We start from the raw sequence: 24,024 nt of genomic DNA, 5'->3' as shown, positions 1-24,024 counted from the left end.
ATTTAGCATTGGCTCCTCAAGATAATTGACCAGAGGTGTCTTCTATTCTAATTGAGGATACTAGAGAAGTCAACATTGGTTCTTTACAGATCCCCAAACTTGTTCCCATTATTGTATCCCTATCACAAGACCAAGCTGATCTCCTTTTTGAGGTCTTATGAGAGAACATTGGCTGATTTGCATGGTCATATCAGGACATGCCAGGGCTAGATCCAAAGCTTGTAGTTCATCATCTTGCAGTCGATCCAAAGATCAAACCTGTCAGACAAAAGCTTAGAAAAATGCACCCCAAGGTGGCATTAATGGTCAAAGCTAAATTAGAAAGAATGTTATCTGCTAAGGTTATCTGACCTATCGACTACTCAGAGTGGATCTCCAACATGGTCCCCATCACTAAACCTTCTGGTGACATTAGAATCTACACTGATTTCAGAGATCTTAACAAAGCTTTTCCAAAAGATGATTTTCCCTTGCCCAACAGAGATATGATTGTAGATCTTACAGCTAGACATGAAATTTTGTCCCTCATGGATGGATTTTCTGGGTACAATCAAATCAAGATTGCAGAAAAGGATCAGCATAAGACAACATTCACTACCCCTTGGGGAACCTTTTGTTACAACATGATGCCTTTTGGCCTAAAGAATGTTGGGGCTACCTATCAAAGAGCTATGATAGCCATTTTTCATGATCTCGTTCATAGCATTTTGGAGGATTATGTGGATGAAATCTTGGTTAAATCTCACACCTTCATGGATCATCTTGCTAACCTAGAGAAATTCTTTGATAGGTTAGCCAAATATCATCTCATGCTGAATCCCAAGAACTGTGTCTTTGCGGTCAGATCTGGAAAGCTTCTAGGCTTTATAGTTTCTAAATGAGGTATAGAGATGGACCCCAAGAAGGTCAAGGCTATCTTAGACATGCCTCCTCCCCAGACACTGTGATAGCTTTTCTCTCTTTAGGGAAAGCTTCAATCCATCTGACACTTCATCTCCCAGCTTGCAGATAAGAGTACACCATTTGCACATTTACTGAAGAAGGATGAGAACTTCAAGTGGGATCCTTTATGTCAGCAGAGCTTCGATCAGCTCAAGCAGTATCTCACCAATCACCCTATCTTGGTTCCACCAATTCCTAGTTGTCCCCTGATTTTGTACATATCAAAAATGCCTACTACTGTAGGGGCACGTCTAGCATAGCTCAATGACTACGACAGAGAAAGAGCCATCTACTACATCAGTAGAACCCTAGTTGGTTATGAACTCAATTATACTCCTATGGAAAAAGCTTGTTTGGCAGTTGTTTTCTCAACTCAAAAGCTTCGCCACGACATGCTAAGTCATATTATCCAACTAGTCTCCAAGATCGACCCTTTGAAGTATATGCTCTCCAGAACAACACTTATAGGCCGTTTGGCCAAATGGGTTATGCTCCTTAGCAAAATTGACATCCAGTATGTGGATAGAAAGGCAATCAAAGCACAAGCTATAACAGATCACCTAGTTGATGCACCTCTAGTAGATACATATCCTTTGATCACAAAATTTCCAGATGAACATGTCTATCTAATTGAAGAATAGCCCCCATGGAAACTTTATTTTGATGGCTCACACACATCTAGTGGATCAGGGGTAGGAATATTATTGGTCACACCTCAAGGAGATTACATTCCAAAAGCCTTCAAGCTATAATTCCCTAGCACCAAAAATATAGCTGAATATGAGGCTCTCATAGCAAGATTAATGATAGTTGCAAAATGGAACATTACTAAGTTACAAATCTTTGGTGATTCTTAGCTCATCATCAAGCAAGCCCTAAATGAATATCAAACCAAAGATGAAACTCTATTACCCTACAAAGAGCTAGTTGATCAGCTAACCCAGTATTTTACAAGGCTTCAGTTTACACAAGTGCCTCAAATATAGAACAAAGAAGCAAATGCTATGGCTACTATAGGCTCGCTCTTGGAAATTCCCCAAGCAGCTACATAGTATGAGTTTTTAGTTGAGCAGCTCCTCACACCCGCCTATATGAATGATGATTCAAACCGTGTTTGTATCTTGGTTGGTCCCCAATCCCCTTGGTACCATGAGATTCACACTTACCTTAATGATGGTATCATATCCCCTCACCTCACATGTACCCAATGCTAGAACCTCATCCAAAAATCATCCTGCTATGTTATCATAGCCAATACCCTATATCGTTGGGGTTATCATGATACTCTCTCTCTTAATGTTTAGATGAAAATGAGGTCATGATGGTGTTAAAAGAAGTACATTCTAGACTTTGCGGTGCCCACACAAGTGGTATTATCCTAGCATGACAAATCCTTAGAGGAGGCTACTATTGGCCTACCATTGAAGAAGACTCTTGTGACTTTGTCAGAAAGTATCTCCCATGTCAGCAGCATGCAAATCTTGTGCATATGCTAGCACAAGATCTATAGCCTATTGCACCACCTTGGCCTTTCGCTTGTTGGGGCCTTGATCTAGTTGGAACTATCACACCTCTCTCATCTGATGGACCTAAATGGATAATAATAGCTACAGACTATTTCACTAAGTGGGTGGAAGTAGTCCCCTTAGTCTCAGCTATAGGAGTTCAGGTCTCCAAGTTCATCTTGTACCACATTGTTTGCCACTTCGGCATCCCATCCACCATCTTCACCGACCACGGAGGTAACTTTGAAAATCTCAACATTGAAGAATTATGCACTTCCCTCCACATCCATCACCACTTTTCTAGCCCATATTTCCCATAGGGTAATGGCCAGGCAGAGGAAACTAATAAAACCCTCCTCAAAATCCTAAAGAATGTTGTCAATGATTCCGGTCGTGATTGACACCTACAAATAAATCCAACCCTATGGGCCTACCAAACCTCCTTCCGTACATCCATAGGAACAACTCCATACTCCCTAGTCTATGGTACCGAAGTAGTACTAACCATAGAGGTTGAACTTCCCTCCTTGTGCATATCTTTGTAGGGGCAAATATCAAATGAAGAATACAGAGTAGCCAGACTCACCCAACTAGATCTCTTAGATGAGAAAGCTGCTCCACCAAGCCCTCGAATTGCCAAACTCCACAAAGTAGAGGACAAAGCTGCTGACAAAGCCCTTCAAGATGCTTGGTTAGATCACACTATCCAACTTAACCAACATCCAGGAGTTAGCCCTGCTTATGCATTACCAACTAGGCATGATTTCTATGATTAGAACCCCTTGTTTCTCCACATCTTCTTGCATAAGCTTCACTTTAGAGTCATCTTTGTAGGTAAGCCATCCATCTTTAGTCCTCTTCTTAAGCATTTTAGCTCATCCATCTCATTTAGAACCAAACCATCTAGCCAACAATCCAAAATCTTCACATCCAAGTCTTCAAAATTGTTGTCACTTTGCCAAAAGTTTTGCATTCCTAACATCTTCCAAATCCACCAATCTCACCAAGGTTATCCCTTTAACAGAGCTTTATCTAGGGTAATCTAGCTTTTTCACTTGTTATCCCTCATTAGCTTTTTCACTTGTTATCCCTCATCACCTTGAGCTAAAGGTTGGGATCCACAAGTGGTCAATCTCGTGTTCTTCCTAAAGAATCACCAGTCTATCCTTAAGTTGACACAATCACCACCAAGCTTGCACATAGGGAAGTAGACCTTTCATGATTTGGCAACATATATTTGAAGTTAGAATCCCCAACCCAATCCTCCTTAGGTTTTGTCATATAGCTTTGCCTCAACCTAGGAAATCATTTGCATAGAAAAGCCTTCACCTTTTGCATCCATCAACATTGTTGCATCTCATCCCTAGGAACACTTTCATGCCACCCGTCACTCGCTTAGCCAAGAAGAAGAAGGAAACAATGGAGTCCTATCATTTGGATCAAACAGCTTTGCTCCCCTTGAGCAATCAACCATCCTTCAGCCCAGAGAACACTATAGCATCACCTATTGACATCGAAGCTTTCATGAACCAACTAGGAAATGTATTATTGGTGAATGCCATTATAGACAAAAAAAAGAAACAATCATGGCTAACTTTCAAAGGGACAACATAGGAGTCTTCAACTTTGGAAGACCTCCTCCCTTATCAGAACCATCTCACATATTTTTTGGACAAGTACCACTTCCAATAGGCTCTTATGATTCAAATTATCCTCAATATGAGCCAAAAGAAGAGCCTCAAATCAGTCCTTATGATCTAACTGACCCAAACATACTAGCCTCCACTCAAGTTGAAATCTCCCTTCTGCAAGCCAATCTAGCCACCACCACTCCACCATTGGTACATACCACTCCATCCCAAACTCCCTTTGTCCAAAACACCTCACCATTAACTCCCTTCACTATTGCTCCTACTGCTCCCCAACCTAGGCTTCCAAATCCACCCATCTCCCAAATCAGTGCTAGTATCTTTGGCCAACCTCAGAAATATACAATAGGGATGCCACCCATGCGGCCAAGTAATCAACTCTTCATCACCCCCAGCTTGTTTACCTTAGCTCAAAACACAATTCCATCATTTCCACTAGGTCCTTGGAGCTTAGTGCCATCAGCCACAAATCCACAAGCTACTACCCTCACTCCACAAAGCTATCAAACCCCACAAGCTACTACCAATGTTCTGCCAAGCTCTCAAGTGACCCAAGCTCCTTCCACCACTCTACCCAGCTTTCAAATCCAACCACCAAGCTATCAAACCCCATCAGTTCCATTCCCAAGCTTTTAATTCCCACCACCTCCACCACCAACTAATCCATTACCTCCTATCACCAACTATTTTTCTATGCCACTTCTAGGAGGAAATCCACCACCATCAACCACCAATTATTTGGCCTCCTTTGCCATGCAGATACCTTGCCAAATCGGGGCACAACCCACATATATTGGTCAAACTCCTCAAATCCAAAGTCAAGTTTCGCAAGCTCCTCGATCCTTCCCCCAAGCTTCACAACCATATTATACCTTACCTCCACAAAGCAACCTATTTACCCCATAGCCAGCTTATGTTTCTCAATCCCAACCTTAAATCCAATATCAGCTGCAAGCCTCACAACACATGCAACAATATGTGCCACCTCCACCTCAGCAACCCACCATCCACCATTCAGTTGACCAAACCATATACAATCCCTACTAGTGCATACCTCAAAGCCATCCATATTCCATTGCCCCATCTAGCACATGAAGACATGAAGCCATGAAGATAGCTTTGAAGAACATCCAGTAGGAAAATGATCCAAAAACCTTCAAGTTTGAGAATGTGTGTCCTTACCTATTTGATAGAGCCGTTACTATGACTCCATTCCCCAAGCATTTTGAGACACCCAAGTTTGACAAATTTAAAGAGAAAGGAGACCCTGTCTCACATATCAAAGAATTTTACATGCACTGCCAAGAAGTGGCATGCGATGACATCTTCCTCTTGCACCTCTTTCCCAAAAGCTTGGCTAGACCAGCTCTTGAATGGTTTTATAGAATACCATATGGCACAATTAAAAAATTGGCTGAATTGTTTGAGGCATTTGTAGCCCAATATGCCCATCTTGTTGAAACAAAGCTCTTAGTAGTTGATCTTGTCCACACTAAGCAAAAAGGTGCAGAAAGCCTTCCCGAATATCTACAAAGATGGCAAACCCTTACCACCCACATATCTTGCACCTTGCTAGAGCGCCATTTGGTGAAAATGTTTATTGATAATGCCCATCCTAGCTTGGCTCACCACATGACCATGAACTGTTTGTAGACTACAAAGATATTAAAGAGAAAGGAATGATCCTTGAGCAAGGACTCATTAAAGATGGTGTGGTCAAGATTTACAAGGAAACCAACCAAAATCAAACACATTCCAATGACAAGTCTAGGTATTCGAACAAAAACAAGCACGTTGCAATAGATGGCATCATTGACACCAGGCATGTGAATATTCTTGGTCTTTGCTAAAGTCAGCCCAACCCACCATATCAACCAAACAATCAACAAGTTATCAAAACCACAATCCAAGACCCAACTTTCAAGGGTCTAGCAATCAAGCTAATGCCATCAATGTAGCTACAAGGCAAAAGCCCAGATTCCAACCTGCACCTAGAAATTATACACCCCTTGGTGAGCCTTTGGATGTCATTTTTGAGAAATTAGTCAAGGAAAACCTCATCAAATTTCCTCCTACCCAGCAAATCGACCCAAGCCAATCCAAAGTTGCATGGTACAAAGATAATGAGTACTGCAAATTTCATAGGCTAAAAGGTCACACCACCCTCAGATGCATGAAACTGAAAGATTATGTGCAGGACCTCATTGATCAGAAAGAAATCACAGTTGGGGCCCAAACCTCTCCCAATGTAGGCTTACAGATCTATCAAAATGGTTTTCCTCCTCACAACAACCAAAATCCTTGAAAAGAACCTATCCAAACAAACAACAACAACACCAAAAACCGCCAGCCAAACCAATAGCATGGGAAGAACAATGACCACACTTCATCCTATATAGATTATGGTAGCCTCATAGGTTGTATATCTAAGAAAGAGCCTTCTGTCAATGTTATCAATATCCAAGGACCAAACAATGAGTGTGCAATCACCACTTGAAGAGCGTGATTTAACATCATATGCCCACCAGTTTCACCAGCATCGTTAGCTCCATCAAAAAGCTAGTACAATATCTTGGAACACCTTGGGAACATGCCAATGTAGATCTCCATTTTAGACCTTCCCCACACTAGTCCTGTGTACAAGAACATCCTTGATAGTGCTCTCATAGAATCCTATGTCCCTTTAGATATCAACGCTACTAATTTTTGTAAAATTGTTGGACACCTTTCATCCTCATGTGCCCTATCATTCAAGCCCACCGACATACCCATGGTCGAGCTAGATCACACCCTTTCGCTCTGCATAGCCATTATGGTATCCAATTTTGTCATAAAAAGAGTAATGATAGATAATGGATCAGCCTTGAATATTTGTACCCTAAAATTCATAAAAAAAGCTAGGCATACTAAGGCAGATATCATCGGTGAGGTTATCACCATCAAAGCTTAAGACAACTTGGAAAGAACCATAGAAGGAACTATTTTACTACCAATCAAGGTTGGGCCAGTCATCGAAGAAACACTGTTCCATGTTATTGATCTAAACCTACCATTTAACATCCTCCTTGGTCATGCATGGATTCATGCCATGAAAACCATTCCATCCACTTACCATCAGTCCGTCAAATTTTTGCATTAGGGCACTGAGGTAACCATCCATGCCAATCTAGAACACTTTGCTTACTACAATGCTGTTGAAGCTTCATATGCAAACCATTGCCCTAGAATTGATATCGGCACAACCATCACTAGCTCATTCCAAACTTGTAATGACATAGAAACCATCCTCTCCTCCACCCTATCTATCATGAAGATCAATAACAAAGGTTGTGGAGAGTATAGTCTGTCAGCTGCATTTGTTGTTGGGGCACTCCTACTTGATCCACACACTCATGGATGATCAACATACCACAAAGCTAAGGAGACTCCACCTCCTTGATACATATAGTTTGGCACAACAACCTTTGTATCCTCAAAAATCCCTCTTCATGAGGAGCTCACTCCATATATCAACAATTGGTTACATAAGGATGCACCTCCAAGAAATCAAGCATGCCTTGATCACTTCAGCCAAAAGTATTCTCAAGAACATAAGCTCATCACTGAGAAATGGAACTATCAAGGTGGTGGTCTAGGACTAGAAGAAAGAGGCATGCAGTGCCCCATCAAAGCACACCAGTGGGAAGCAAAGTCAGGTCTTGGCTTTGGCATACCCACAACTGGGGGCACTAATGAAAATGGTCATGCTTTTTTAAACATTCACCGTGACCTTGTCAAAATCAAAGACATTCCTAAGGAATTTGAAAAGAGAGCCTATGATGATATCCTAGACCAAATCTCCCTCAGAGACTCTGTTCTCCAAGAGCTATCCATCCATTTCATTGACCTACCACTTGCCCATCCACAACTCATAGATTGGGACCAACCAAGGGTCATACACATTGATGAGTTCACATTAGAGGAAGCACTTTTGAGATTCATGGGAGCTGAAACACCTCACAATAAAACAAAGCTATACTCAACATATATCTATAAGCTAGATCCCAAGTGGTATTTTTGAGAAAATCCCCAACCTAGTTCTAATACACCCAAAACTGGAACTAGGGTAAATTCGAGACTAGCTAAGGCAGCAAAGAGAGCCCCTCAGTAAGAAAATCCAAAGTCACAAGTAGAACATGAGGATTTAGCATTTCCTCCTTGAGATAATCAACCAGAGGTGTCTTCTATTCTAATTGAGGATACTAGAGAAGTCAATATTAGTTCTTTAGAGATCCCTAGACTTGTTCACATTGTTGCATCCCTATCACAAGACCAAGCTGATCTCCTCTTTGAGGTCTTACAAGAGAACATTGGTCGATTTGCATGGTCATATTAGGACATGCCAGGGTTGGATCCAAAGCTTGTAGTTCATCATCTTGCAGTCGATCTAAAGATCAAACCCATCAGCAAAAAGCTTAGAAAAATGCACCCCAGGGTGGCATTAATGGTCAAAGCTAAATTAGAAAAAATTTTAGCTACTAAGGTTATCCAACCTATTGACTACTCAGAGTGGATCTCCAACATGGTCCTCGTCACTAAACCTTCCGGTGACATCAGAATCTACACTGATTTCAGAGATCTTAACAAAGCTTTTCCAAAAGATGCTTTTCCCTTGCCCAACATAGATATGATTGTAGATCTTACAACTGGACATGAAATTTTATCCCTCATGGATGGATTTTTTGGGTAAAATCAAATCAAGATTACAGAAGAGGATTAGCATAAGACAACATTCACTACCCCTTGGGGAACCTTTTGTTACAACATGATGCCTTTTGCCCTAAAGAATGATGGTGCTACCTATCAAAGAGCTATGATAGCCATTTTTCATGATCTCATTCATAGCATTTTGGAGGATTATGTGGATGATATATTGGTTAAATCTCACACCTTCATGGATCATATTGCTGACCTGGAGAAAGTCTTTGATAGGTTAGCCAAATATCATCTCATGTTCAATCCCAAGAAGTGTGTCTTTGGGGTCACATCTGGCAAGTTTCTAGGCTTTATAGTTTCTAAATGAGGTATAGAGATCGACCCGAAGAAGGTCAAGGCTATCTTATACATGCTTCCTCCCCAGACATTGTGATAGCTTCACTCTCTTCAAGGAAAGCTTCAATCTGTTCGGTGCTTCATCTCCCATCTTGCATATAAGTGTACACAATTTGCTCATTTATTGAAGAAGGATGAGAACTTCAAGTGGGATCCTTTATGTCAGCAAAGCTTCGATCAACTCAAGCAGTATCTCACCAATCCCTCTATCTTGGTTCCACTAGTTCTTGGTTGTCCCCTAATTTTGTACATATCAGCAATGCCTACTGCTCTAGGGGCACTTCTAGCATAGCTCGATGACTACGACAGAGAAAGAGCCATCTACTACATTAGTAGAACCCTAGTTGGTTATGAACTCAATTATACTCCTATGGAAAAAGCTTGTTTGGCAGTTGTTTTCTCAACTCAAAAGCTTCACCACTACATGCTAAGTCATACCATCCAACTAGTCTCCAAGATCGACCCTCTCAAGTATATGCTCTCTAGAACAACACTTATAGGCCGTTTGGCCAAATGGGTTATGCTCCTTAGCAAATTTGACATCTAGTATGTGGACAAAAAGGCAATCAAAGGGAAAGCTATAGAAGATCACCTAGCTGATGCGCCTCTAGTAGATACATATCCATTGATCGCAGAATTTCTAGATGAAGATGTCTATTTAATTTCCAGATGTCTATCTTTATATTTTGTAGCTCGGCTTCTGAATGTGTCTGTTGTTTGACATTAATTGTCTGTGACTTGGAAAATACTGGATTTTGTTGTTGATTGTCATTCTGACTTGCAACTTCAACATTATTAGGGATACCTTCATAAAAGTATACAAAGGTCTTATATTCTTCTTCTTTCTTGGTGTTCACAACACTTTGAACTTCGTCAAGCTCATCAAATTTCACATTTGTGCTTTCTACTACTTTGTTGGTGTTAACATTCAAGCACTTATAAGCTTTGCCTCTAATAGAATAACCAAGAAATGTGCCTTCATTACTCTTTGCATGAAACTTTCCATTTCTAGACTCTTTATATATATAGCATTTGCATCCAAATATTTTGAAATGTTTTACATTAGGAGAATGCCCATACCATAATTCAATAAGTGTTGCATTAGTACCTTTCTTAACTTCAACTCTATTGAGTGTGTAGACTGGAGTACTTATAGCTTCTCTCAAGTACTTGAGTGCAACATTTTTCTCCATCATTAAGGTCCTAGCATAGTCAATAACTGATCTATTCCTTCTCTCTACTATACCATTCTGTGGTGGACTCCTAGGTGCTGATGTTTTCCTTTGATTCCTCTTTCATTGCAGAAATCTTCAAATTCTCTTGATGTGAATTCACCTCCTCTATTAGATTTGAGATATTTTAGGCTCTTCCTAGTCTCTTTCTCTACTCTGGCCAAGTACCATTTGAACATTTGAAATGCATCTAATTTTAGTTTCAGGAACATGATTGTCATCATCCTTGAATAGTCATCTACAAATAGCATTATGTATCTATCACCTTTGTAGCTTTGCACTTCAATAGGACCACACAAGTCAGTATGAACTAGCTGTAATACTTCATTAGAAGTATAAACCTTGCTTTTGAAAGTTGACTTGGTCATCTTCCCTAGTTGGCATTGTTTGCACATGGTGTTATCAGATTTCTTCAACTTTGGTAGACCTCTAACTTTTTCCATCTTTCTGATGCTTACCAGATTGTCAAAATTTACATGACATAGCCTCTTATGCCATAACCATACATCATCAATTTGAACAATGACACAAGAAGTATCTTCCATGTTTAGGTAGAAAAAATTACTCCTAGTCTAATCACCTTTTCCTAATAGACTTCCTTGGGAATCATAGATCTTGGCAACTCTATTTTCAAATTCAACCTTACATCCTATGTTTCCTAACTATGATACACTTAACAAGTTATAATTCAGGCCTCCAACATAGTATACATTATCACATGATATCTTTTTAGTAAGCTTGATACTACCTTTCCCTTTGATCTGACATGGTGCATCGTTACCAAATCCAACACTATTTCCTTCATATTGAGTAAAGGAAATGAACTTACTTTTATCTCAATTCATGTGATGAGAGCATCCATTGCCTATGGTCCATTTGTCATTCTTGTTCATGCAGGTTACCAAGGCAGTTGCATCATCTTCATTTGATTCATCTTTCATAGCCACATAGACTACTTGATCATCATTCTCATCAAAGTCTTCTTAAAAAATGTAGCATCTTTTTCCTTTACTTCTGTAGTCCTTGTTGTCCTCCTTTTTGTTCTTGAAGTTGCTTCCATCCTTGTAATTTTCCTTTTGTGTTCATCTGGTTGCAATGTGACCAACTTCATTATAGTTGAAACAAATGATTGGCAGCTTACTTTTGAATTTTCCTCTTCCTCTAGGAAATCTTCTTGCTAGCAATGCCTCTAATTGATCTACATCATCTTCATCAGTGTTTTTTTCATTAGATACATACTTTCCTTTTCCGCTATTTTTCTTTGTTTGCACCTCATCATTGTCTTTTATTGTCATCTTGGCTTTGAATGCAGATTCAAAGTTTTTTAGCTTGTAGTTGTCAAAGTTGGAAAGCTCAAAGGTAGTGAGTCTTCCAATTATTCCTTCAAATGACAATGTTTTTCCTGGTACACACCTTAGCTCTTGGTTGGTTGATACTCTTATAGCATAGATAGGAAGAAAAGTTCTCAAGTATTTGCTACATATTGTTTCTTCTACTAATTGTCCTCCTAGGCTTCTTATGGCACTTACTACTTCCTTCATCCTTACACCATATTGAGCAGCATTCTCTCCTTCCATTTTCATGTCATCAAAATTTCCTCTTAGGCTCTCTCTTTTGGTTCTCTTGACATTGTCATCTCCTTCATAGATTCTTGATAATGTTTCCCACATCTGATGTGTAGTACTGCATTCTTTGATGTCATCATACTCAACATAGCTTAGTGCTGAAGTAATATCTAACATTGCTTGATTGTTCTCCTTCTTCTTTCTCATGTCATCTATAGTGAGAGGTCCTATAGGGTCTACATGATCAACTATGATTTAGGTCTATGAATAGTCACCTATTGATTTGAGGTGTAGCTTCATCAGACTTTTCCATGCAGAAAAGTTATCTTTGTTTAGCTTGGGAACTTCTATCTTGGACATCTTGATCTTCTTGCTACTAGTACCTTGAAACAATTTAGTAGTGGGCTCTAATACCAATTGTTAGAATTCATTAGAATAACTGTGATGGGGGTGAATCAGTTATTCATGGTCCAATAATGTCCAATTCAAACTTTCTAATAAAACAAGAGTGAATCAGAAGTGCTATTCTTTTTACTTTCTTATCATGCATGCAATTAAAAATTAAAGAATCATGAAAAGTAAACATGCATCACACCATAACACAAAGGATTTTGATGACCTAGAAACCCTCTAGGAATAAGAAGGTAAAAATGGGGTGGGGATGATACCCACAAAATAACTGCGCAATTGATTACAACCACTTCTGATAGTCTACCCTATTAAAGGCTTTACAAACTGTAAGATGTGACCCTGTTAAAGGATTTATACACCCTGTTAGGAGTATTCCTTGTTAGAGGACTTAATAAAATTCAACTTAGAATGTCACCCTTTTAACGGATTTACATAGAGCTATTAGGCTTACCCAAGTCCATGGGTTTTATAGTCACCTTCTCAAAAGAATCTTTTATCCTTCTCTAAGGATCTCCTATCCTTCTCCTGAGGATCTCCTATCCTTCTCCTAAGGATCTCTTATCCTTCTCTTGGGCATCTTCTATCCTTTTCTAGAGGCTTATCCACCTACCTATTAAGCTAACCTAGCAACATAGGATTTCAATATCTAGTACAATGGTAAGAGAGTATTAGAAGGGAGTTGACCTGATAAAGATTGCAACCTTAACTGTGCAGATTTAAGATCACTCTTCAGTTCTTTTCTTTGCTTGGCTTTCCTCCTTGACAACTTGTCCACCCTTCAAGATCTATCTCCTTGAGTTCTCCCACTCGTTATGCCAATGCACTCTATGGTCACTTGATCAACTCAGAGTCTTGATGCTCTATTCTTACTCCTCTTGGCTTCTTCGCATGACCACGCTTATGACCAACTCCCTCTCACACTTGCACACTTGATCTCTTACCTGTAACTCCTTATAAAGAAGTTTTTTTCTTCATTTCCTGCTCAAATCTTGATTTGATCTTGAAAAAATGGTATTGTTTTCCCTCCAAATTGCTTCTTCTAGAAACTTCATGATAAGTCCACCAGCAGTTTCCTTGAATTGATTTGCATGGTTTACATAGAATTCATTGAAATCTACTCATCATCCTTATCATCCAACTGATTCACAAAATTTGATGTAACAAACTTATCATCACTGATTTGGTGAATCTTTGACTTAACAAATAATCCAACAACTTGGCATCATTGGTTTACTGATGCTTAGCTCCTTCTATGTTACTCGGCTTGTACTACTTTTACTGATGCTTGACACCTAAAGTCTTTTCCTGAGTTACTTGGCACTTGAACAATTACTCGACACCTGAAGGATTCTGTGTTACTCAACACCTAAAGGATTGTGTGTTACTTGGCACCTGACGGATTCTGTGTTACTCAGCACCTAAAGGATTACTCAACACATAAAAGATTACTTAAGTTCAACTAAGAATTTGCACAGCACTAACTAGCTAGCTCGGCTCTCTCAAATGAACTTAGTTAGGCTTTACAAATGATATAGTTAATCCTTACATCTTTGATGTTTCTTAGTGTGTCCAACCTCTTAGAGTATGTCATCAGTACATTATTTCATCAATGGCTTAGTTGATCCTTATACTTCTTTGCAAAATCATAACTTCAACCTTTCTCTAGGTACTCTAGTTACATCTTATTAATTGACACCTCCTTGTTCATCAACCAATTGATAGGACTTGGATCCCTTAAGCAATTGTCATTCCTGCAAGTAGCAAGTTTGACATCAATGACAAAACAATGATTGAAAACATTCTTTACCAGTTCCATTATTCTTCATTCATGATCTTTTCAATCATTTCCAATAGGAAAAGTTTCCATAAATCCATTTAGCCATCAAACAAGACCAAACAACATTTTTTTTGTACAAACCCTCTAAATCAGCAAGGGTGTTATAAGGCCATTCTAGGGTCTAAAACCTAGAAATTCTTAAATCTCTCACAATTTGAATAAAGGTCCATGAAGGCCATTTGGATTGGTTATTTGAAGACAAAGGAGAAAATCCATATTTTGTAGGTGAACTTGGGCTAATTGGGGCTCTTCCTTGTAGCCATATTTTGGAGAAAAAGGGTGAAATCAGATTGAAACTTAACCATAGAAAGATGTTTTAAGATGCCAAAGGAGTACATTGCAAGGTGTTGAGATTCCTTCCATGATCCTAAAAGTGGTTGAGAAGAACGGTCAAAAAGGCCTAGTTTTGTTGAAGACTTTGAATGCTCCTCATTCTAGAATGCTAGCCTAGTAGACAAAAATAAGTGAAAACATATCGAGATAGTGGAGTAGGGTTTTATATTGGGGGATCTTAGCTTTCCTATAAATCGACGTGGTGATCTTGCAAGACACCCTAAGTCTCAAAGGAAGACAAGAAACATGAATTAGTGACTGGTTCATCCCTACTTCTCCCTATCACCAAACCAATTGGACATTGAGGAATGTTCCAAATAGTGTAAATCCCAAGTTTGAGGCTTTGGAAATGAGTTTTAAGGTCTCAAGTGCTGACTTTAGAAAAATAGTGAGTTGGTGGATATATGCTACATACACCTAGGGCATCATCTTTCTCCCTTGTACCTACATTTCTACAAGTAAAACCACAAAAATAGATAAAGTAGTTATGATCCAACCAAATTTTCAACTACGGTTAAATGATTATATTGAACAAATAGATAAAGTAGTTATGAAGAATAATTCATGTAGTTTCAATATTTTAACACCTTTTATGATACCAAACATAATGGTAGACTAGAAAGTATTTTGCATGTAGTAAATGTTTGAATTATATAGGCAGGGATAGAAAAGAGTAAAGAACATATAAATCAAGTGAATTGAACAATGCACATATTGTTTCATCTTAGGTAACAAAGTATATTGAGATGTAACTTTCTTTAAAAGGGTTCAAAGATAGATTGAAGGTCATCATCAACATTATTTTTTTTTAACATAACCTTTTAATATGTTGCTCTTGATTTTTGCTTGGTAAGAATTAAGTATAAATCTACAGAAAAATCCTCATAGTTACTAGTGTATAGGTTGATATTTGAATCTCAACATGTGAATAGTTTTTCTTAGCTCTCATATCTAGTCAAGGTCCTTGACATCAATTACAAGTGGGTAAAAGCACAAACCTGTGTCACCTTTTATAAAGAAAAGTGATATCAGAATGTGACAGTTCAACATTAATGACAAAAAAAATGGTATTTGCATTTAAAAAAGGAAGATGATGTAAACTGATGAAATGTGTAGAATTGTATGAATTTTATGCCTATAATTTTTATTATTTTTTTGACTAAGAATTTATTCATTTTATTTTATTTTCAAGTCCATTTTTTAACTGTAAAAAATATAAGATGTAGTTCCCATCAAACAAGTATGTGCAAATCATCTTTTTTTGTTATGATATGAAAATATTTTATAGATGACATGTATAGCTAGTGCACAAAAAAAGAAATAATTATTTTTGATGTATATTTTCTTTGTTATAAGTACTCAAGTTTGACCTTGTCAGAATCCAACAATTTTTTCCCCCCGTCAAAACTTCCCTATCAAATCTATACCTTCTTGAAAAAAAATTACATATTCATGAATAGGATTCTCTCCTCTAGTGATAAATTTATTTTTTTTATTTTTTTGATATGATTTACTCTTTTTTTTCATTTTTTGAGAGAGTATCTTCTGAAATGTCAAAATATCGACTTATAATATTTTTAGATTATAACATATTATAACTAATCAAAACACTCAAAAATTTATATAATGATGATATTGAATCTGAAATCTATAAAAGGGTATTTTTAGTTTTTTTTTTAAAATTGAGTTTTGATAGAGAAATGAGATTTGACCAAAACAGGTTTTTGTATCACAAACGGTGACACGGATCTATGCTTTTACCCAAGTCATAAACATGCATTAACAAAATGCAATTGGGTCTCACAAACTTGATTGCAAGTTTTCTCATGCCTAATTGGTTGGTAGGCCTTAAGACCTAACCAATAAGTCATCCTTCTATGTTTATAGGCATGTATTGTAATCAAGTCTCTAGAAATTGATTGCAAGCTCTTTAAGAATCTTCATATGTCACCAGGTTAAGTCTTGCATCCCTACAATCTAGTCTTGAAGACCTAATTGCATGTCACCCTCTTAACACAATCATAGTTAAGTATTTGAGACTGACTACATATTAACATGTATTGAACTTACAACTTGTAATGTAGCTCTAGGACCCAATTACATATTGTTTCTCTTCTACACTTGCAATCAAGTCTTTAGGGTATGATTACATATCTTCTTTGTAGACACTTGTATGGAAAGTCTTGAAGGCTCGACTACATATTATCTATAATTCATTCTTGTAATTGAGTTAGTGAGACCCAATTACATACTAACATTGCAAATCCACTTGCAATTGGGTCTTTGAGACCTGATTACATGCCAAGTCTTTGCATATCCACTAACATGATTACAAACAATTTTGCTTAGTTATGCAAAAAGTTGCATAGCAACTTTTGCAAATTTTATTGGCTTTTTGTATTTTTGTTCCTAAAAGGAATTTTAACTATGTAAATGAGTCCTAATTGACTCAATACAACTATTAGACCCTAGATGACAAGCATATGCATTGAAAATACAAAAATTGTGCCCTTGTGACCTCATTAAGCAACGGGCTTGTAAAACACCCAATACTGCTAATAGACCACACAAAAGGGTCAATGGCAAATCTAGGAGTCTAAAATCATGACCTTATTGAAAAAATGGAAAGAAAATTGGAAAGAGCTCATAAATGACCAAAACAACTTGATTACATGATTTCATAAGAGGGGTGCTCTTGCACTAGTCATAGGGCCCTCACCTTTTCATTTTTTTTGTGTTATGCTCCAAGTGAGCCTTGTAAGTAGAATAAGAATCATTGGACCTAGGTGTGGTAGTATGGGTATTGGATTCCATTTATTTCAAAATTTCAAACACGAAGTGTTTTGTTCCAGCATTTCAACAATCTCACTATGTCCATGGTCATTGTTCTCTTTTCATTCATGTTTGGGGGTATGTTCCTGGTGTAGAGCACCAAGGAACTTGGTTTATATTTTGGTTTTCATGTTTATTTTTACCTACTTAGGCTAGAATAAAAAACCCTTGGATGAGAAGTCCATGGTTGTCAAAGAAAGACACCATTTTGTATGCTTAAGGCACTTTATGCAATTTATAAGTAAAAGTTGCTCATTAGGAAAATTTAGGATTTTTAATGTTTTTGGTCAATAAATCCTAGGATTGAGTTATTTTTAGTTGGTTTTAGGTATGTTGGAACCTTTTTCGAGTCCTAGAAGTGGAATTAAGTGAAAAGTGTAAAAATTGCACTTTTTGTGCAAAGTTGCATTATTGAAAGTTGTAAAAGTTGCTCAAATTTGCAACTTAGTGGGAAAAGGGTTATAAATATTAAAATATTTGTTCTAGAAATTAAAATATGCATAGGATATATATATCCCTCATTTTTTAGGTCTAGAGAGCATTAATATACATATTGAAAGAATTTGCAAAGAAAGAAATTTAGTTTTCAAGTCATTTTTATTGTTTTTTGCACATTGCACAAAATGTATAAAATTTTAGATTAGATGTGATAAATTTTTTAGATAGTTCTTTGAATTAGCTTTCTTTTTCTTCTAGTTTCATTTTTCTACGTTTTTTTTAACTCAAGTTATTGCATTTTTAATGAAACTAGGTTTTTAGGGCAACATTTTGGTGCACACAGCAAAAATGGGCCTCTAACTGCAATTTCCTTGGTTGAAATTTCATGGCCACTTGCAAAATGGTATTTTGTAGGGTCCTTTTTAAGATTCCATGGTTTCAATACTGGAGGATGTGTTTTGTGATTTTTCCAATCAAGCCCTCCGTCAAGTACCATGAAGGATTTGACCTCTTGTAGCGTGTTGATTTGTGAATGGTAGGAGTTTGGAAATTGGTAAAGGGCTAAGCATTTGGAAATAAGTTATTTTAATGTTATATAACCTTCCTAAGCATTGAGATTATTTCCATGACCTCGCTTCCTACTAGTTTCTTTGTAAACCAATCATCTATTTGACTAGGACATGTTTGGGAACTAGCAATCTCCATTTAAAGGTGGCAATGAGATTTTTCTTGTTCTGTTAAGATCATTAATATATTTTGATGAGAACTATGAGGCATCATGCCCAGCTTGAGTATCCTGGCTTCCCAAGTTTAGTAAATGTAAAGTTGCAATGTTGCTCAAAAAGTTGCTTGAGCAACTTTTACAATTTTTGCAAAATGGTTGCAAATGAAAGTTTGGGAAGTTGTAACTATCCATGCTTGGGTATATGAGCATGGGAAAAAATTTTTTTGAAGGTTAGAAGGTTTCCAATCAGATTTTCATTTTTAAGCAACTTTTACAACTTTTGCAATTTTGCACAAAAAGTGCAACTAATGCAAAGTTCACTAGATTTTACTTCTAGGAATTAGAAAAGGTTCCAAACTATTAAAAAACATCTAAAACCACCTAATCCTGGGCTATCTTGACTAAAAACTCAAAAAGACCCAATTTGGCCTAATTAGCAACTTTTGCTCATATCTTGCACAAAGTGGCCTAGGCATACATATCTTGCTCATATCTCTCTCACCATTCATCATGGGATTGAACTATCTTTTTTATTAGCTCTGGGTGGCCAAGTAAACCCTAGCCGCAAGATTGTCCCATCCTACTGAGTGCTTGAACATTCTTGGCCATGCTAAACCAAAACATCCCTAAGGGTCACTAAATGCCGTAAGGCAACAATCTTTGTTGGGGCATACCTCTGAGATTGTGTGAGATATGGATGTGATTCTAGGTGATATAGGACCATGTTTTTGAGATCTACAATAACCTCTCTCACTTTTTGGAGATCTTACTCCATTTTGATTTTGCGATGCCATCTTGGGTGATGCTAAAACTCGTAGTGTTGGCCAGTACAAAGTTGTCAACTGCCAAATCTCCCTAACCTTTCATCATGGGATCAAACTATTAGCTTTGGGTGGTTGGGTAAACCCTAGCCCCAATCTTGTACCATCCCATTGAGCACTCAAACATTCTCAAACATCCTGAAGGGTCATTAAATGCAATAGGGCAGCAATCTTTGATGGGGCATATCTCAGAGCTCGTGTGAGGTACAGATGCAATTATAGGTGATATAGGACCATGTTGTAGAGACCTAAAATAACCTCTCTCACTTTTTGGAGATCTTACTCCATTTTAATTTTGCGACACCAACTTGGGTGATGCTGAAACTCATAGTGTTGGCTAGTACAAAGTTACCAACTGCCAAATCTCCCTCACTATTTATCATGAGATCAAACTATATATTTCATTAGCTTTGAGTGTCTAGGTAAACTGTAGCCCCAAGCTCTTCCTATCCCATTGAGGGCTTGAACATTCTCAGGCATGCCGAACCAAAATGTCCTTAAGGGTCACTAAATGCCATAGGGCAATGATCTTTGACATGACTTATCTCGAAGCTTGTGCAAGGTATGGATGTAATTATAGGTGCTATAGGACCATGTTATAGAGACCTAAAATAACCTCTCTCACTTTTTTGAGAGCTTACTATATTTTTATTTTGCGATGCCATCTTGAGCGATGCTAAAACTTGTAGTGTTGGCCAGTACAAAGTTGTCAACTACCAAATCTCCCTCGTTGTTTGTCATAGGATTGAACTATCTATTTCATTAGCTCTAGGTGGTTAGGTAAACCCTATTCCCAAGCTCATCCTATCGCATTGAGCACTTGAACATTATCAGGCACGCCAAACCAAAACATCTCTAAGAGTCACTAAATGCCATAGGGTAGAGATCTTTGATGAGGCATATCTTAGAGCTCGTGTAAGGTATGGATGCGATTCTAGGTGCTATAGGACTATTCTGTGGAGACCTACAATTACCTCTCTCACTTTTTATATATCTTTATCTATTTTAATTTTGCAATGCCATCTTAGGTGATGTTGAAACTCATAGTGTTGGCTAGTACAAATTTGCCAACTATCAAATCTCCCTCAATGTTTGTTGTGTGATCAAACTGTCTATTCTATTAGCTTTGGGTGGATGGGTAAAACCTAGCTCCAAGATTGTCCCATCTTATTAAGTGCTCAAACATTATCAGGCATGCCGAACCAAAATGTCCCTAAGAGTCACTAAATGCCATAGGGTAATGATCTTTGATGGGGCATATCTCAAAGCTCGTGCAAGGTATTGATGCGATTCTAGGTGTTATAGGACTGTGTTATGGAGACCTATAATAATTTCTCTCTCTTTTTTGGAGATTTCACTCTATTTTTATTTTTTGATGCCATCTTGGATGATGCTAAAACTTGTAGTGTTGGCCAGTACAAAGTTGCCAACTACCAAATCTCTCTCACCTTTTATCATGGGTTTGAACTGTTTATTCCATTAGCTCTATATGGTTAGGTAAACACTAGACCCAAGATTGTCCCATATCATTGTGTGATCAAACATTCTTGAGCATGCCGAACTGAATTGTCTGTAAGAGTCGCTAAATGCCATAGGGCAGCGATCTTTGACTATGGTAACTGGATATGTCATCTCATCTAATGATGGAGACTGATGATAGAACATAAAAGGATGATCATACACATAATTTTGAACATGTTATTTTTTATTGTAATAAGGTAATCCTTGTCTATAAGGTCAAGGAACTTGAGGTCACCTATAAACCAAAATTGCCTTAGTCCTAACAATTTTCCATTTTTTGTTGCTTTTGTTAATAAGTTGACTCAATAAGTGTTTTGAGATCCATTACACCTTATATAGCTACATGTTATCACTGAATGGAGTTAGTGAAAGATATTAATGATCTTCTTGGTTGTCTAAATAGTCATTTTATGGGTTTGAAACATAAGCACTTCCCTTTGTGAAGAGTTGTCTGAAAATTAGCAAATTACATGTTGTTGCAAAGAAAATACAATCGTAGGATGTTGGAAGATTTTTTTCACTCATAGGATGTTGAAGAATATCTAAGAAGGATGGAATAAATGATAGAATGAAGTTTGTGAGATATTTATTAGGTGTTCCTTGAATTGGCTAAGATGTTAGTTTGAAGCAAGAAGTTGATTATGATCCATTTCTCAAATTTGCTCATTCTTCCCTTACTGCTTCCCAAGTCTTGAATAGAGAAAGTGATAAAGTAGTTTTGTGATGTTGGGTAGAAGTTTTTTCAATATTGTAACCAATTTGGAGAAACTCCTTGAAGACACTTACAAAGGTGGGAAAGGTAGTTTTCCTTAAAAGTATTCTTGCTAGGAATCCACTAGCTTTTCGTGTGAGCACTCTGCATCATTTTGGATACAATTTACATTAAAATGAAATACATGAAATGTACTTAAAATGTAAACAATAAAAATAAGATATATATTATGATTACCAATAATGTCATACATGAACAAACATATAATATACAAGGTTGCATAGGGACGGGGGTACTTGGGGTACTTAGGGTACTAGTACGAGTACGACTACAACTATTTTTTATAATAGGGGATGGGGGTACTTGGGTATGTCAAACATTATTTTTAATTATACTTTTATTTTTATAGAAAACCTGAATTTATGAGTCATGACAATGATTTTTCAAATCAAGAACAATGATAAAGTTTGCAAATGTAATATATTATTTTTAGTTTCAGATTTGTCATATGTTTGTAATAATAATTTATGATAAATGTTTAGATGCATAACATAGAAGGAAGACTTTAAACATGAACAAGAATATCATAAATCATATGACAATGACATATTGTAAGTGATAAATTTTTGGCTTTAACAGTGATAAATTTTATTGTTGATCAATATTGTATCAAAGTTTCAAACTGATTAGGTATTGAGTTGAGCTTGATAAAAAAATAAAAGAGAAGGAAAACTTTAAACATGAACAAGATCATAAATCATATGATGATGATATATTGAAAATGATAAACTTATACTTGAATAGTGATAAAGTTTATTTTTAATCAATATTCTATCAAAGTTTCAAACAAATTAGGTATTGAATTAATCTTGATAAACCACGAGCTGATACACAAACATAAAACCAAAAAAAATCATAAATCTCAATCAAGGTCCTTAGCTATGATGCTCTCCACCGATTACCCAATACTTGGGATATGTGCACCCAATACTTGGGTACATTGGTATGAGCACCAGGGGTGTGGGTACAAATACCCATGCAACCTTGATAATATATTATGATAACCAATAATGTCATACATGAATGAACATATAATATATTATGATAACCAATAATGTCATACATGAACGAACATATAATATATTATGATAACAAATAATTTCATATATGAACAAACATATAATATAAAATGATAACAATAATGATATACATTAACAAACACATAATATATTATGATAACCAATAATGCCATACATGAACAAACATATCATATATTAAGAAATAATGTCATAAGTCTAATAATGTCATGCATCAAATATATGTCATACATCAAATATAAAATGTCATATATACATCAAATGTACATCAAATATGTCCACTGACATAAAATCCAATATATATGTCCATGGATGCCTATACATGTGTTTCTATCAACTATATCTTCTCCTTCCCATGAGGGGAAGGAAACAAATCTCTAGAGGTCTTTGGTCATCATGTGAAGGGAGATGATGGGGATGATGGGGTCTTCCTCACATGCTTGCTCATCCTCTTGTTTAGGCTCTTCTCTAAGTCAACTTGATACAGACAAAGTAGATATGAATCAATAATTATTATACATTGAAATCAAATATATGTACACACAAAATTAATTATTTTCTTACTACCATCAAATAATCACTCTGTACGTCCACCTCAAAGGCTTGTGGATGATTGGGTGTAACAAGGCCCAACAATCATTCAATCAATATAATCACTTTTAAATAATATTAGAAATTTTGATACTAACTATTATAAACAACAAATAAAACTAGGAAAATTATTTCATACCTTAGTTAATGGCTCTAAACTAGCCATCGCTATGGAACTCCATGATTGATGGACTATCGAAGATGAGTAGGAGTCTTGGATGTCAAGAGTTTCATGTCATACAATACAAGTTACATGTAATATGAAACATGAAATAAATGTACCTCTATGAAGCTCATATCATGCCTAGGTTTGGAGTCCCTAGTGAATGTCGATGGTCTAGTAGAGATTTGATGCACATGCATAATTTTTTTGGTCAATCCTTCATATGATCACTTAATAAATATATGTATTAATTTAAATGATTAAATTGATACATACCTCTAGACTTGTTCACAGGACGAAAAATGGGGTCGAGGGATCTCTTCTAGGGCTACCAACACTCTGACCCTAAATTTTGAACAATGTCAATATATGCTAATTAATTATGCATTCACTATACAATATTAAATGTGATCAAATTATTTTACTATAATTGTAATTTACCTATGTGTCAATACCAAATGTCTCATTCAGGAACTAATTAGTGAGTAGCCCATCATCCATACTATCTTCGGCATGACTCCTAAATGTGCATAAGGATCTGGATGATGTGCACATGTGAC

Source organism: Cupressus sempervirens, chromosome 3, assembly GCF_028749045.1.
Source record: "Cupressus sempervirens isolate cs-2001-9-10 chromosome 3, ASM2874904v1, whole genome shotgun sequence".
NCBI classification, from domain to species: Eukaryota; Viridiplantae; Streptophyta; class Pinopsida; order Cupressales; family Cupressaceae; genus Cupressus; species Cupressus sempervirens.
This window is presented reverse-complemented; position numbering follows the sequence as displayed.